Below are 18,107 nucleotides of genomic sequence, written 5' to 3'. Positions count from 1 at the left end.
GCAGTTATGCCAAGTGTATCAGTAAGAAATCTTTTTATTAGACTTCCTTAGGTTTTTTTTCTTCATTTTTTTAAAAAAATTATTTTGTATTTTTTGTTTCTACTTATTCGAGTACATAATGTCAGTTTGAAATTCTCATGAGTGTTACTAACTAGTGAAAAAACCCTGGTATAAATAAGGATTCAGTAATGAGAACATAACTTGCTAACCAGTTCTTGAAGACAAATTTGCTTGGAAAATAACTAATTTAGCACTGGTACAAACATGACATATTCCTCGTATTTTCTAAAATCAGGAAAGATTGGAACTTAACTCAAAAGCAAATGACCTTCTTGTTTTGTTTTTATTTTGGGAAAAGCCAGTGAAGAAAGTTTTAATACTTAAACAATGTGTAGCAGCCAAATGGTGAAAAAGGATACCTGGAATCCTTCACAGATGGCTTCTTTGGGATATATAATGCTTTGGTGAGAGATTTGTACCAGAATCCAAAAGATACCATTTTTCCTTTCCTTTCTCCCACTGAGAGGCTGTAGATTTTGTGTAAGTTTCTTGGCTTTGGGGCATTTTGCTTTTTTTTGGCTGTACAGGAGGCCAGCTGGGTGTGATGGTACACTTCTGTAGTCTTAGCTACTCATGATTTTGAGGTGAAGGATCACTTGATTAAGGAGTTCAGGACCAGCCTAGGTAACATGAGACCTGTCTCAAAAATAAAAACAACAACAACAACAAAAAACCCTAGATGATTTCTGAAATCCTTTTCAACATGAAAAGTTTTGTAGTTATATGCATTTTTCAGTGTAGTAATTAACAGGCATTAACAGAAACTTGTTTTTTTTTTTTTGTTGCTCTGAAGCATTTTCCTTGATATGAATATATCTCTATGTATATATATATATGCATATGTATTTATATATATAAGAATATATAAATGTATTTATATACATATATGTGCACATTGTGTGTGTGTGCATACGTGTGTATTTATACATAAATAAATAACCCTTTCCCCACACACATAGTGAAAGAGCAACTGGAAAAATCAGCTTAGAACTCTATTTCATTTAAAATTTGGTACTTTGTAAAATAAGAATTATAATATGTAGTTCTTTAGCTATAATCATAAGGCCTTATTTTATAATTAAGTGGTAAATATTTAAATAAAACTTAAATTTTCCCCAAGAAGCATATATTTGTGTGTGTATATATACTGTAAACACATTCCTCAAAGCTGAATGTTTTATATTTAGAGATGTATGTATATGTGTATATGTATTCACACATATACATACATAAATATAGATGCAAATTCTGAGATTTAAATACTGAATATTATTACCACTGACTTCTAAGAAAATTTTACAAATAAATCTTTAAACATTATTCTTTTTCTATTAATTATTCTATATACTTTTTTCTTTTTTTGTACTCTCTGATAAATATATATTTGCTCAGGCTTCAGAGATTCCATTTTGTAATTTTAACTGTATTGTGTTGCTGTAAGTAATTGCTAAAATTAATATGCTATACCAGAGGGAAAAAGCACACTGCTGTTATCTAAAACAAGAAAGGACAGCTTAGTTTAACTCATCTAAATATTTGTTTATAAACAATCTGAAGAGAAAGTTGCTGCAGGTCAGTGTATTAGAATCTTTCTTCCTTGGCATTTAGACGGTAAAGTAGCTTTTTAGTAATGTCCTCACTCTGCTTTGATAACCTACAGAGCTTGTTCCTAATTCTGAGCCATCTCCACTGTTTGTTTGCTTGTTTATTTATTTATTTATTTTGCTTTCAGTTGGTAAGGGTTGCTGAAAATCAGCTCTGCTGATTGGGTCCACTAGACATTTATGCTGTCATTAATTGAAACATCTTTATGGATTGACCATTCTCACTTCTTGTTATCTCCCTGTAGTACTTGCAGTGACTATTCAAACTTTTTTTTTTTCAACCTCTCCAGAGTGTAGGGTAGAAGCACAAAGCTAAGGGTCATTTATCAAAATCACGTTCTAGTTTACAGATAAGACTTTTTTAGTTTCCCTAAAATGAAATGATAGAACTGAATGTGTTTTAAGAGCTCTTGTGAGGGCTGGGGTGGGGGTGGGGCACACAGGTGAGTGATAAAACACTTGCATAGCATGCTTGAGGATCTGGGTTTGATCTCCAACACAGAAAAAAGAAATCTCTTCTAGTCTTAAAAAATCCTAAGATTTCAAGTAGCCAATCTCATTTTTTACTTTCAAGTCTAGTTTTCGAACCAAGGACTTAGGACCCATTTCTCTAGTCTCCTAGTCTAAAGTTATTGTTAGTATACTATTGTGACTCCTTATTTTTTCTTTTTTTTTTTTCATGCAGTACTTGGGATCAAACCCAGGGCCTGGTGCATGCTAGGCAAGTGCTCTCCCACTGCTTATTTCTTCTTTTGCTGAAAATATAGATGCCTAGTTTGAGCTGCTTCATCATCTACATTTTCTGCCTCTATATATCTTCTTAATTTTCTACCTGTATACTTTTGACTCAGATTCATTGTCTATAACCGCATGTTCTTGTGAATTTCTTCTTATGTGCAGAGAGACATGAACAAGAATGACAGAAGTGTTTATAATAACCCCAAATTAGGAGTAATATGAATTTCTGTCACTAGAGAAATGGCTACATAAATGATGATACATCTATACTTTGCATCAGGTAAAAACAAATGATGTAGACCTGTATTTGTATCTGTGGAGAGATTTCCAAGATACATTATGTTAAAAAAAAAAAAAAAAGCAAATTGCAACTTAGTGTTTCCAATATGATCTTATTACATTGAAAAATAACAGAGCAAAGTCATGTATTTATATATGTACATGCATGTGTATTAAATGCATGTAAAAGATACATGTCATAAAAGATACTTGTCAAACTGATATACATGTAGCTGAAAAAGGAAGTGAGATTCCAGGGGATGCTATCATGCTGATTTATTGTTAGCTCCTAAGAGCACCTTACTTGTGAACTTAAAAATAATAAAAAACTTTTAGAAAGGTAATAAATGTAAATCTATTCATATACTTACATAGATCATAATGCTGAATGAGATGTTAGAAAATCATTTAGTCTGGTGTTGGGAATATACCAGTGGTAGAGCGCTTGCCTTGTGTGTGTGAGGCTCTGGGTTCAGTCCCCAGCACCACCAAAAAGAAAAATCACCTGGTCTAGTCCTCTGAACTTAAAGTCCATCTGTTATCTGCTGCACAATTCCACCAAGCTGGTTGATGACAAAGTCAGAATCAAAGTGAAGGATTTCTGATTTACAAATCAGCTTTTCACACTGCCTTCAAGTCACAGCTAAATACATACTTTTCACAAAGTCTTTCCTGATTATCCAAAGTAGTCTCTCCTTTAAATTTCTGAGATTCACTGGTTTTGTCACTTACATGAATTTTAATCCACACTGCTTTACATTGTAGTTTCCCCTCTTTGTGGATCGTGTATATTTTTTCTGAATCGTATGCATTCCATGAGGACATAAACAACTTGGTTGTCTTTGTATTTTTAAACATAGTACCTTGCACTCAGTACTCAAAGTAAGTACTCATTGAATTTATAATGAATGTTTCTGTAGCAAGCTTTGCACCTTCTGTTATATTGAGAAAATTTAAATGCCAAATCAAATAAATAGTTGTGTTTTGTGTGTTTGTATATGTGAGAAACCTGCCACTTGAAGAATGAAAATATTTTAGGAAGACACACAATGAAATATTTGCTACCCTGAAAACATCTTCCCTTTCCAAGGATAATAGTTTTGTTCTCTACTTCGACTTCAAAGAGAACAGTTTGTCCCCATAGTTTATTCTAGGTAATATGACCCACTTAAGAAATACATAGTGATTGTGCTTTATAATGGGACTTCTGATAAGGTTGTTGTACCATGGGAAAATGCTTCCTGAGTGTGATGGTTTTATGGATGAGGGTACACTTTTATATTTGAACTGGTACAGCAGATGGAGAACCTCAACTGAGTCTTAAAAGTTTTACTATAATTAGCATAGAAGCTGCAACAAATCTTTTTTGGTTATTACGAAAACATTTCCTCAGGATGTCTCAAATTTATACAAGTATCTTGTCCCTGAGGTGGTGTCACCCTGTTCTGTCTACATAGTTCTTTATCTTAATACTAACATCTTATTAAGCTTTAGCTGGTTTAGGATACAGACTCTTTTCTGTGATTTTTATCTGCAGTTGTTACTGTTTTGCTTCTGATGTTTTTTGCGTGTAACTTTTATTCTCATAAGTTTAATTTGACATCGTTAGAAGTCTGTAAAATTCTTAAATAAGAGTCTTTCATGGAAGTTTCCATAATCAGCAGGAACAGTGTTCTTTGGGGGGCATCTTGGGAAGACTTACACTTGTTTTGAAAGCTAATGTCTCTCTTCCTTTAGAATTAATAGTTTTAGGAAAACAATAGGATGCTGTTCATTTCTGTAAATATTGCTAACTGTGGAGATTGTTACTGAAATAGCCAACTGGTGCTTACAGGTGTTATCTGGAGTCATTCTTACGTTACCACAACTAAAAAGCATGTGCCCATGTGTGAGTATATGATGTATGCATACATATATACATCTTTATATCTCTACAGAGATACATCTCTGTAAAAAAAAAAAAAAGGCAATTATAAGTTTGGCTCATTTGAAAGCTGTGAAATAATTAAGGTCAAGATTATGGGAGTTTATTAAATAGGAAGTGATCTGTAACTATTTTAGTGAATTTCAAATATGGTATATTAAAATTGTTCTTGCTCTGTTGAACATTTTATTAGAAATTAAAAAATTTTTATGGTTAGCACATTCTGATTTTATGTGCTTGGAAGGAAAGATAATAGTGGTTGATTTTCACTATTTTTAAAATCATACATTTTTAATTTTCATTTAAATTTATGTAGGTTAATTTAGTCATGATGAATAGGCATTTGCCTATTATTTTTTGAATTTCAGTTGACCTTAGAATTTGCCACAGTAAGATAATAAAATTCCTTTTTTTTAAAAATTGTAGTCAACAGTGCTTAGTTTAGTAATATAAAAAATGGTTTTTTAGACATTAGCACTGGTTAGTGCTTTTATATTAAAATAATTTTTTTTCTAAATGCGTTTTTCTAATGGAAAAACTTTTTTGGAAATGGTATAAAAAACTGTATTCTATTTTTGTCTAGGATTTTTTAGTTTGAACATGGAATAACCATTATCACAAACACTTTGAGTTTGGTACCTTCACCTTGCAAAGTGAACCCATCTTTTTTGTCAAGTGAAGGTTAATCAGAGGTTTCTCAACCTTTTTCTTTTTTTTTTTTTAATTAGAAATTTGAGTACTTTAGGATACTATTACAGGTCCAACAGTGGTTAGGAATAAGCAGTAGTTAAAATTATTCATCTTTTAGCAGCATTTTTACAATTCCCATTAAAATACAATTTGGCCTCTCTCACAAATTTTCCCCTTCCCCAGCCTTTGCACTAGGAAATATTGAAAATTTAGGCTTACGGTTTGTTTCAGATTTTCTTGATCACTTGATCTTGAAAATTTAGGGTTTATTTTGAACTTGCTTTGAACACTCAGTCTAGTTTGACTAATAATGGGTAGTTGTTAGATACCCATAAGACTGTCTCTTAGCAGTCCTATAAACCATTAACCCCAAGATCTTGTTTTCTGATTTGAAATCTTTGGTGAAAGTGGGAATTCATTTGAAGTGGCTTAGTTCTTGGCACTGACAAAGGACTCCTAAAGGTAATTACAGATCAACTGACAAGCACCTATTAGGCATTGACTGTGCGCTAGGTACTAGGGATAGGATAAAACAGGTACAAGTCCTGAACGTGCTCTTGAGGATTTATAGTCTAGGTAAAAGACAAAAGATACTATTAGAAAACCCCTTTGAGAAGGATATGATAAACCAGGCATAGCTGTGCATGCGTAATCCCAGCTACTGGGGAAACTGAGGCAGAAGGATAGCAAGTTTGAGGCCAGCCTTGGCTATTTAAGCAAGACCCTGTCCCAGAATAATAAAAGTTTACAAATCCTTGAAGTGCAGCTCAGTGGTAGAGCATCCCTGGGTTAATTCTCTAGTTCTGCAAAACAAAACAAAACAAAAGCAACAACGACAACAACAACAAAATGTAACTAAGTGCTAAATTGTATGTGTCTCAGATGGGAGTTGAGGTAAACACAGCAGTGGTTTATCATGAACTGAAGCTAGCATGGTTCTTCTGTCTTAGGAGTTTACCATAATTGGTTTTATCATGTGTTCACTATGTTGGTTTGAAAGAACTTTTATGAGGAATCTCTTTTGCTCTATCTTAAATCTTTAAGTATAATTTATTACTTATTCTGGAGTAAAAGTGAACTTCTAGTTAATTGAACATGAATAGGATAGATATGAGCCTGGGAGTTCATTTGGAGAATGTGATACAGCCTTTTTATTCTCTTAATTTACAGTTGCTTTCCTAATTACAGTGTCATTTTTAGTGTCTGTTTTCCTTGTGAAGGGGCGTCTACTATGGTTCTCTCTCATTTTGTGGTGGCAGTGTTGGTGAAGGCCTACGTTTCTTGTGGAAACAACCAAAAACTTGAACCAGAGTGGATAAATGTTGTAACTCTGGGTATATAAGGAAACTGAAGGCCATTTCCTCAGACCTGCAAAATCTCTTAGATGTTATTTTGTTTTGGAGTATTGTTAATGTTAGTTTTATTCTACTAAGTCCTATATGATGAAGAGCCTAGTAACTTTAGAGATCATGTAGTTGACCCTTGGACAACGTGACGGTTAGAGGTGCCAACTCCCCAAGCAGTAAAAAATTGGTATATAACTTTTGACTCCCCACAAACTTAACAGCTAATAGCCTGCTTTGACCAGAAACCTTACTGATAACATAAACATTCTATTAACCATATTTTGTACTTGATATATATTGGTAAAAAATAACTCCAAGATACCACTTTTTACTGCCATATAAAATTTACTGAAGAGATGAACTGTTCATGGGGAGATGATTAATGTCACATGGTGTCTTAGGCAGATACTGGCAATACTTGAGCTCACTGAAATAGCAACAGGAGGTGACTATAAAATTATTACAGTAGTACAGTATGTACTGCGGTTGGTTTTGTACAGTTGCAGTTTAATGCTGCATCTCTCCCTTGTTTCCACTTCTCTCATTTGTGAATGCTGCCACCTGTGGTCTGTGTGCATAAATTTTGATGAATTTTAACTTTTTAATAATAGATTTATGAATATTTTGTGGTAGTAAATGAAAAACTCTTACCTATGTATGCTTTATGCTTTTATGACATACCTTTTTAAAATAACTTGACTTTTTAAGTGGTACTTTGTAGAAACATAAAAATTTAGCATATTAATTGGGTAATGCCTCAATTTTTTTGGTATTTCTAGGCTACATGGTTCTCCTGGAAGTTTTTTCAAATTATCAAACATCTCCAAAAAATTCTGCTTATAAATATTTAGTTCAAACCCACATTGATCAAGAGTCAGTTGCATTTCCTCTTGTCAATTACATTTTATCTTAGTGCTTCTCAGTTTGTCCTTTTAATCCTCAAGATGACTGCATGGGAAATCCTCTGCATTTTGATACCCTGTGCCTCGTCTAGTACATCAACCCTAGATGATTGATTGATTTTTTAAGAAAATTTTAACCCCAAACCTGTCTCTTTTACCCTTGCCTAAAAACTGAGGTTTTCTGCCATTTCAAAATCTACTCAGCCAGGCATGGTGGTGCATGCCTAAAATTGCAGCAGCTTGGGAGACTGAGTCAAAAACATTGCAAGTTTGAGGCCAGCCTTGGCAACTTGGTGAGACCCTGTCTCAAAATACAAGATAGAGCTGGAGATGTAGTTCAATCTCCATACCATAATACATATATACATGCATTCAATTCTTCATAGAATGCTTGAATTTCCAGTCATTAAAATAATCTAAAATTAAATATAAGAAAGATATGGGCCTTCTGAGAATGTAATAACTAAATTGGAATAAGGGAGAAATCTAGAAGTTAAGGAAGAGTACACTTAAATTTCTTGACCAAAATCATGACTAAAATTTGGGCATATACCCCCTCTGAAACTTGTCGAAAATTTTCAGATTAAAAAAAAAAGCAACAATAATAGTAGTGCTAAATACAATGTGTGGTAACTATAGAGGGACTTATTACCCTAAATAAAAGTGGGAAAAAAATCAAACCAAGTTTAGATCAATTTTTTGATAATGCTTTTGGGTTTTAGTAAAAGATGTTATGGGTACATTAATGTATAGGCCTACTTTCTTGGAGGGCAGCCATCATAGTTTTACTGTGGTACCACTGACAAACTGGCATTTGGATCATTTGGTATGACCAGTTGTGGCATTTTTCTTTAGGATTGTGATGTCTTTTTTTTTAGTCTTGATTCACTTTATTCCAGCTTGATTCACAATTATTTCTTTACAGAACAGCTTGTGTTTGGCAGAGCTGTTTTAAAAAAAATTCAGTCTCTTCTAAATAAGGTTCTTTTTCAATTAGAAATTCCATCTTTGCAGTTAAAACATTTGTAAACATAACACAATTTAGACAGAGCTGAACGACTTTACAGGACTGCTATTTTTGTAAAGGGAGAAGGCTTTTCTTAAAGAGCAATTTGGTGATACTGGGTTCTTAGCTCTTATGAAAGCAGTTAGAACTTACTGCTTTGTGTATTGGGTCACTTGAAGAGGAAGCTTAGTTTTGCTGACTTGCAGTATTCAAGAAATTTTGGTGTTCTTGGAAGAAAATACTGAATATGTGTTGGGTCTCACTTTTTACCATTTCACAGAATGCTTATGTAGCTTTTGTTCTATGAGATGAGAGATGTTGCTGATCATGAAAAATGTTTTGGACTTTTATCTTGCAGTATCTGAAAGGAAATGTAGTCATATTTGGAAAATGTAATCTCCAAACTTTAGTTGGAGAAATAGTTCTTATATTCTTATGTTGAAATGTGGTAAGGCAAGAGAGCCACACAAACTGTTGTGATGAACAGCCAGAATTTTGACTGGCAGTGGTAACAAAATGAAGCGTGTTCCCTCAGGCTGGCTCTTTCTGTTTCCCAAATCCATGGAACTATATATTTTTTCTGGATTGTTCTGAGCTATTGATAGAATCCATGTACAATTATTGTTTGTGAATTAAAAATAAACAATAAAGTACATATTACTTGTGAAGTAGTCCTTGAACAGAAAACTATAATGGTATTGAGTTGAGGCTGAAATTAAATAAATATTGGAGATCTGATTCCTCTCTCAATTAATCTTTTTCTGAGCTTTTCTAGAGGAGAGTCAAACTAAGATTTAGACAAATATGAACAGAATTAAGTCACAGTGTAGTGTTACCACCCACTCACAACTTGAAGCCAGTCTTTTACTTTTAGTAGATTATTGTAATTGTTGTTAATCCATTGAACACCTTTCCCTTTTCAGAAGGATTTTAAAAAGTAAAGTAGTGCTTAAGGCATGTTCACAGTCTACCTTCGGAAGAATGCTCATCTGTCAGTGCCCTAATACAAAGCTGAAGAAATTTCTGCCTTACCAAAGGAAAGTATGCTCAGGGTTGGTGCCAGGTAATTGTGTTGTGCTGGGTTGCCTCCAAAAATAATTCAAAAACTTCTCCTTAGTTGGGTCAGAAAAAAAAGGTGGTATAGTATAATAAAAGAGAAAGCTCAGAACAGTTAAATAGTTCAGATATAAAAAGATCCATCAAAATGTCAGTTCTGTCATTACCAGAACTACGGCATATTTTCAATTCTGTGAGTTTTATTTTTCTAGAGGTTCCAAGTAATTGATATATGCTTCAGGTTTATTAAACAAAACACATTGGCCAACAATTGCTCTTTGTTATCCTTCTCTTGCCCCCAAATTTATATCCCTCCCTACCAACAAATGAGCAACATTTTTTTTTTTTTTTATTTTAGGAAAATTTTGCCAAAATGGGACTTTAAAAATAATAGTTGTCTGACTTGACTGAATTGTCAGATGTCTAGCAATGTCAAAACCATTTGCCGTCTGCTAATAGTAAGCATGGTTATTTACCACTTTTAGTCATTTAGCACTCCATTTTAGGTTACTTATATTCTGTACAAGTTGTGAATATTTACCTTCTGGGTTACTAGATGAATTACTCTTAGGCCAGAGTGTTCCTGTTCCATTTAATAAAACATGTCCTTCCTCCAAAGTGAAATACACCCCTTGAAATGAACTGTTAAACTAATCTCATCTGATTAGTGGGGCACTTTGTTATTTTCATTTTATGTTTTTAAATGAACAGTTACATTACAAAGCATTCTTCATGTGTGCTGTTTGTGCTATGTTGTGATCACTGTTTTATTAGAGATCCATAACAATATTTCTTCTCTCAGTCATCCCAGAGGTTAATTTGATATAATAAAACAATTGCACTGGGCTCTGGGTAGGAGTGGTGCTGTGAGAGAATTAAACTTCTGTAGAAAACTAGATGTAATTCTTGTGTTTTTCATATATAAAAACTAAGGCAGTGTCTTACAGCATGGTTATCAACTGTTTCTCACATCTGACTTGCTAGCACGTAGGAAGTTTGTTTTGGTTTCAAAATGTACGTTACCCCATGGTGGCTGGCAGGGTACAATGCTATTGACATCACTGTGTTTCAAATAGAAGATTAACAAGCAGCTACTGTTGTGATCGCAGATTGCCTTCCCAGTCCCTGTGAGAGAAGGCTTTTTCTTTTGGACAGCAATACTTCTCAGCACTTTGGTACCATTAAATCCGCTGATGGGGGCTGCCAGAATAGGGATGAGCACCAACAAAAGGCCAAAGAATAGAAAACTGTTAATAAGGCAGAAATCTTTAATCTGTGTCCAGAGTGATGTGAAAGATAAATAATTTTTTAAAAATTCTCTTCTACCCACAGCAAGTTTTGACAGTTGTCCAGGTCCAGAGCCTGATCTCTCCAGAGAGGAGTATCCTTTCCCTCCACCCAAATCCCCTGGAGATTTGCCAAAGGAAAATAAGCTATTTTGTATTTAGAACAAATTGCCACTGTTTTCTCCAGTGATGTAGCCCTATTTCCCAGACTTTGAAACTTGGAATACAGAAAGTTCTTGTGTGACCCAAGAAGAAATATGTTGAATGAATGATCAAGTTTGTTTTTGTTTTTTAAGAACCAAATCCTTATAAACAGATAAGAGGAGATGTATATATAGAAGCTAAATTTAATGCAGAATGGACATCAAGTTTTTATGTTCCTTGTAGGAGGATCCAGTGAAGAATATATGCTTCTGGAACACAATTTTAATTATTTATTATTTTCAAATGAGGCTGTCAAAATGAAGTCTTTCTTAGGAGTGAATGTTAGGATAATAAAAAAATTGTTTATTTACAGTTGTCAACTGATCAGCAGTCCAGAGATCTTGTAAGCCTCTGCATAGCCTCTGCATATACTAGTTTCTCATTTAAAGGTGAGAATAAAAACTTTTAAGTTTTTTATCTCATGTATTATGGAGTATTTCTTTTTAGAATTCCCTCTCATACCTGGGTTTTCTTAGCTGTTTCTTTTTCTATTTTCTCCTTAGTGATTGCCTTCCTGCCGTTATACTTAATATGGTCACTACTTCTTGAACAGGCCAAGCTTAAATATGTTAGGTTGGGTCAAATAGGTCAAATATTCTACATGTTAGGAGGCTTTTTTTTTTTTTTTCTTTTTTTTTTCTCTTTCTTTCTTTAAAAACAGGGTCTCACTAAGTTGCTCAGGCTGGCCATGAACTTGTCATCCTTGTGCCTCAGCTTCACAAGTTTCTGGGATTATAGTAATGTGCTACCATGCCCAGTTTAGGAGGCCTGTTAAGGTCAGAAAATTTGTGACAGAAAATTTTATTCAGTTTTCTGAATTTCATTTGGCATTGTTGTGGTAGTCCCTTACCACTGTAAATACTTAAATAAAAGTCATTTTGTTGTAATGGCTGTAGTTCAAAATAAGGTGCCAAGAGGCTTGGGGACAGGGAACATAGCTTATTGGTAGAGCACTTGCTTAGCAGGTGCAAAACGCTGGGTTCGACCTCAGCACCACACGCACTCAGAAGGTGCCAACTCTTAATCAGGAGTCAGATTGGAGACTGCAGTTGCTCTGCATGTAGACACCTTTGATACGGCTCACCTTAACATTCACTTGTGACCTCAGCACTTCAGAAACAACAGATTCATAAGCACATCTCTCTCAATGCTGGCCTGGTATCTGATTATACTGTTCAGAGATAACAGTATGGATTGTTACGTCAACTTTGGTAAGTTGAAAAGTTCCAGAAGCATCCATTAGAAATTATGTTACATCTCTTCCTCCCATTGTGTGCTAGTCAGTCTGTTTGGTGTTGAAAAAATGGAAATGATTAAAAATAAGCAATGCAATAAAAGTATGTGTCAATTAAAATACAGTGTGATTAGCATAAAAATCAAGGATTAATCATCTGAGGAAGGAATCTGGCAAGGAAGGTCTCATGGAAGAAACATTAGTTTGGCTGTGGGCAGAAAAATGTGTTAGATGCCACCAGGAAGAGAATGGAAAGAAGGGCAGTCCAGGTAATCGGCAATCAGAAAGCACATTTGGTTGTAGAAGAGGTTTGCAAGAGTCTGAGTAATGGGAAATGAGACTGGAAAGGTGGGAAGCAGAGGGCAAAATTATAGTCTTCACACAGATAAAAGATGACCACTGGCAACTTTAAAATCTTCACAGCATCTAGCTTGGTGGCATAATAGGGTGGGGTTAATTGTTTACTGATGATCAGAGTTATTGACTGAGTGACTCTTCGTGTGTCTGAGTTGTAAAGGATTAATATTTCAGCTCAGTGAGAATCCATGTTGTTTGAGAAAAAAATGACCACTATTAATCATTATGAATTTATTAAGTATTGAAAGGTTTCCCCCTTTTCCTTTCCCCCCTCTCCCTGCTGCCCTCCCCTTCCTGTTCCCTCATCCCTGCTCCCCTGACCCTTCTCTCTAAATTTGGGAGACATAATCCCAGCCATAAATTAGAAATAATGTTCTGAAGTTCAGAGCTCTAATAGTGATATGTAGTAATTTGCCTTAGCAGTTTGAACATAGTTTTCTAGAGGTCCAGAGATATGGTATGAAATAGTGTGGAATTTATTTGAAGCTGCCTTTTATTTTAAAAGTGTATTTTTCTGGGCATGGTGGCACATGCTTATAATCTCAGCCACACTAGAGGCTGAGGCAGGAGGATCACAAGTTGAGGCTAGCCTGGGCACCCTTAGCAAGACCTTGTCTCAAAAAACGGCTGGTGGTGTAACTCATTGCTTGCGTAGCATGTGTGAGGCCCTGGGTTCAATCCCCAGTACTGCAAAAATAAATGAATAAATAAATTAACAAATGGACATTGTGCATTTTCTGTGCTTGCTTTTATGTAAAATAGGGTTTTTCTTCCAAATCTGGGAAAATGATGACTTCTGGGAAGGATACCATATTAAACCTTATGACTTCAAATATCCTCTGGCTTCGTGTTGGATACCCCAGGGGTATACATAGCTAACCCTTGGAACTGTTCTGATTTTATTGGGAGAAAGTCATTTTAAAAAGTTTTCCCAGAGCAAGTATTTGTACTGATGTTAATTCTTACTTGTGTGCTGAGGTTGATAATGGTACAATAAAAAATGGTATTATTGTAATACTATATAGCTTATATTATGTAATTTGAAATGTCATTATAATACTTGATACTCCAGTTTAGTTATTATACAAGTTACCCATTAAGAGGAATCTTAAGTGAAATCAGCTGCTTTTTGAAAAGTGAGAAGAGGGTCTCATTATGAAGAGTGAGAAGAGGGTCCAAGCTGTTCTCCTGTTTTTATTTGGGTTATTGAGTCTCATGACTACCATAGTTAAGTCTGACACTAGGGAAATGCCACTTGCCAAATTACTACCTGGGAGTGAATAGTCAGTTTATTTTCTGTGAAGTAGATAATCTGTAAGTTGTAGATGAAACATAAAATTACCAGATTTTATTTTATAGGAATAGCTTATCTAGCTTATTTCATAAACAGAAATAGCTAAACAACAGAATATGATCATATATGTTTTAGTAAATAAAATTCATGAGTAGCATAGTGTTAGACTTATCTGGATCTGTGTTAAACATCATTTTTCATAAAAGGCAGTGTGTATCTTTGGAGAGTTTTATAATATTCTCAACATTAAATTTTAGAGAAACTTTGGTATACACAATGTGTAGGATAAGCAGCTAGCTGCTGTCATGTGCAGGGGTGTGTTTGTGGGAAGTTGAGAAACCTGGCCACAAGCCACTGCTGCTTTGAAGAATGTGGCTCATGGGAGGACTCATAGGCCATTGCGTAACATTCAGCAGAGAGGAAAATACAAGCTCTGTCCCTATCACTTGACTTGTTTTCCATTTTGATTTAGTTACTTGGCAAAGTCTTGGTATCCTGCAGTGGAGGAATAAAAGACAGCAAGTTCCAGTGCAGGACTGTGCCTCCAGTGGCTTCAGCCAGTGAATAGTTTGCGGGGTGGGCAGGAGTTAGATTTCTTATTGTTGGGTTAGGGGGACTAGTTTTTCCAGAGGCAAGTTGACAAAATGTAAGAATTGAAAAGCATCATTGTATGATACTTGCAGTTTGTCCCCCCACCCCCAGGGGAAATTCTTTCCTCTGTCCTCCCACAACAACATATGCTTCTTATAGTTGATATACCTGTGCTTTAAAATATCACAGCTGCTAGGAGGGGCCATGTTCTATGACACATCAGTTTGGCAGTAAAGTTTACAGGGTTTGAGACCAAAAGCAGCACTGGTTCCTTCAGGGGAAAATGATCCAAATCTACCCAAACAAAAAGCATACAATTTTTTCTCAGAAGGGGCTTGCCCTTTCTGAAGGTGTGCGCACCTAACAGGGTTAGTGACTGCAAATTGCCTTTTCCTCTAGGTAAAACCCACTTCTAAATCTCATTTTAAAACAACCTTCATAGAGTCTTTGAAAATAAAAGTACATTGGTATCTCTTCATTCTCTAGGCTACCCCTCCCCCCCACGCCAGCAAGGAGACTTGAATTTTCTCGTAGGTCACCTTCTTGCTGCAGTGTCTAATCCTAATTTTGCTTTACTGTCACTCATACTAACTTAGAAATGATTTTGGTTTTATAGCTTTTATTGAGCTATTCATGTGTTTCAGAGAATACCTATGTCTTAAATAAAAGTTAAGTAAATGCTAACCAGGGGACTAACTTTTAAAAAATAACTTTCCATCAAGTCTAGTTCCATCAGTTTTATAATGTCAGGTGCAGGACCATGCCTTTGCCAGATCTTTATTCTGTGTTAGCTCTTCTAATCTTTGGAGACTTGAAAAACATCATTATATGATACTTGGAATTTTTTCCTCAGTAAATAAGATTTGATTTTTCAAATCAAACCAAGCTTTTTTCTTGTTTCTTGTCTTCTTTCCTTCCCCCATGATTACAGCGTCTTACAACCCATGATTTAGCAACCCCATACAGGAGGATCCTGAGCCGCCAGTCACATGAGAATGAAGGCAAGAAAAGAAAAGGCCAGATGGCATCAAAAGATATGCCTTTCTAGGTCGTTGGTGGTTAAGCTTGCAATCTGGTTACCAACAGGGAGACTGTAGGGTAAAGTGTAGAGAGCAGCACCATGGTAAGGGAAGAATACTTTGCCATGAATTTCTTCTTCTAGGAATTTGCTGGAGAGAAAAAATTTATGCAAGAAGAATGTGATTTAACTCTTTCCAGTTTATGTCCGTTGCTCTTGGAAGGGTGCCTTTGCCTGAACGCATATAAACACAGGGGGAAAGTGCATTTACAGATGGCTTCTGAAAAGTGTGGCTCCCACCTGATCAGCTGCTGGCTTTCTGCTTCCGTTTACCCTTTGTTACTCTGTCCAAATGCCTGTTTCGTTTGTAAGTACAAACACTGAAGGAAATTACAGTTAGCTCTGCAGATAGTCCTCTTCCCATCGAAGAGCAGACATCACCCAGTGCTCATCCTTCAAACCAGGGTCTGTTTTGAAGAACCATGTTTACAAAGCGTGGAGAATGGCACCACTGGCCTTTGTGAGACACGACTTCTCAGTTTCCTTAGTGTAAGCTGTATCTTAGAGCAGATTTACAATTACATAACTGAAGAAATGTTTAGGAGTGTCTTTTTAATAAAAACTAATTTTTAGGGAACTCTGCCTTTTCAGTTCATTTAGCATTATTTAAGCCTTGACTCTCTTGGTCTTGGCAGCTCCTGATTTATTACTTAATAAATTTAAGTAATTTATTGAAAGTCTCCAGACTCTTGAACTTAGCTGATCCTTCCTTATAGAATGCCAACTAAGTTGTTTTTCTCTTGAATGAATGAAACTGATTTTTTTTTTTAATCTTAGATTTAAATTTATTTTCCAACTATAAACCTAGGTCCTTTCATTCTCTTAATTATCTGGAAAATCTTTTCTTCTTCATAGTCAAATCCAAAGTCAAGTTTCAGCCTCTTTTACAAGTCTACCTCCTCCATTTGGAATCTCTCCATGTATTCACTGTGTTGCCCTTGATATCTGCACAACTTACTTCAAAATGAATCATATGAAACAAATAGTATGTTTCATGCTATAGTCTGGATTATAAACTCTTAGAGTTCACTTTTTATTCTTCTCCCTCAAGCAAATACCTGGAACAAATTCTGAATTCACAAAAATCATGTAATAAGTACACAATTGAATAATGTTTGAGAGAGAGGAAAAAAGACGTTTTAATTTTATGTGTAGGTTTTAGTAAGTCTCAGAAAACAGAAAATTGACCCACCCATTTTATTCTTGATATGAAACTATACTGAGTCACAAGTTTCTTAAACTGAAATATAAAAAATAATTATATACCAAATTTATGAAATTAAGGAATTTGAACAAAATTGATAAAGCTGTTCTTGTGGTAATGTACTACTTATTAACTTTATTAGTTGCTCTGTTAACTTTTTTTTAATAAGACTGAATTCAAAGCTGAACCTTTAATTAGCAGAGAACCACCAGTCTCTCCATCCTCCAATCTTATATAAGTAGAGTTGTTTGGCATATGCCACGATAATCTTAATGAAGAATTTAAAGGCAGTTTTTACTTTGTGTATGGCTTTTGTATTTGGTCTGCTCAACTAGAGCAATGTGATCATATGAGATTTTCATTTTAAGAGATTTGGGTAGCATAGCAGAGGCACGTAGTGACTTTGAAATTGTTAAATATCTTAAGGGGAATCCAGTGATACACCTTTAATTCAGAGAAAATAAAAACATTCCTTTATCCACATCAAGTACGTCAGGTTTCAACCTAGAACCAAGTATTAGACTTGAGGCAATGAGTGCAATAGATTTGGAATGGAAATTCTAAGACCTCTAACTGTAGCTGGGCTAGTTGGTGCTAAAAGAATCTTGATAATACATCAGCCAAACCTCTGACCTCACTACCCTTAATCATTCTTGCTCGTCAGTGACAGAATTGGCTGCTTATCACCTTTTCCTACTCTTTAGAGGATTTCACTTATTATTTCTTGTGTATTAAGACAGAGAAAGCATATTTTGTTGACAGAGCTAGTTAAACCCATTTCGGTCCTCTTTGAGAAGAAAATAGGGAGGGCACAATTTGTTCCCAGTGCAGTTGAAATAGTTGCTAAAAATTCATTTAACCCCAAGGAGTTAAGGGGAAATTATGAACACATTTGCTTATTTTCTTTTCATATACTCTGTTAACTACTGAATTATGTTTATGAAGCACAGAACCAAAGATTAGATGTTGTTTTGGGGTGAAACTAGGTACTGAACTTATTCTCATCATCATCATCATAACTTCTTTTAGAGCACAGGAAGGTAAATCCATGAGGCTCTCCTAGCATTCGCAGGAGAAAAACTTTCCGACTTTTCCACAAGATGTTTTCCATAAGAGTTGAGGATGCAGTGACTTTAGTAAAGAATTGTCACCTGTTTTCCTTGTAAAGAGTAGAGGCAAGGAATGAGAGGATGGAAGAGAGAAAAAAGAAAAGTTAATTCTTTTACATGGATAGGAAGCTGGCAACTATTTTAT

At 35.1% G+C, this 18,107-nt stretch overlaps 1 protein-coding gene and 1 long non-coding RNA gene across 5 annotated transcripts in view; both read left to right on the top strand.

The window, feature by feature from the left end:
- The window catches only part of LOC306660446, a 356,489-nt gene that overhangs the window by 310,733 nt on the left and 27,649 nt on the right, over nt 1-18,107 (top strand). The gene's annotated exons all lie outside the window — the stretch shown is intronic.
- MXI1 (MAX interactor 1, dimerization protein) overlaps nt 1-18,107 on the top strand; it is a 72,055-nt gene that overhangs the window by 48,554 nt on the left and 5,394 nt on the right. The gene's annotated exons all lie outside the window — the stretch shown is intronic.

Source organism: Sciurus vulgaris (assembly GCF_902686455.1).
Source record: "Sciurus vulgaris genome assembly, chromosome: 4".
In the NCBI taxonomy this organism is placed as follows: Eukaryota; Metazoa; Chordata; class Mammalia; order Rodentia; family Sciuridae; genus Sciurus; species Sciurus vulgaris.
Note: the sequence above shows the minus strand (reverse complement) of the source record. Positions and strands in the feature narration are given on the sequence as shown.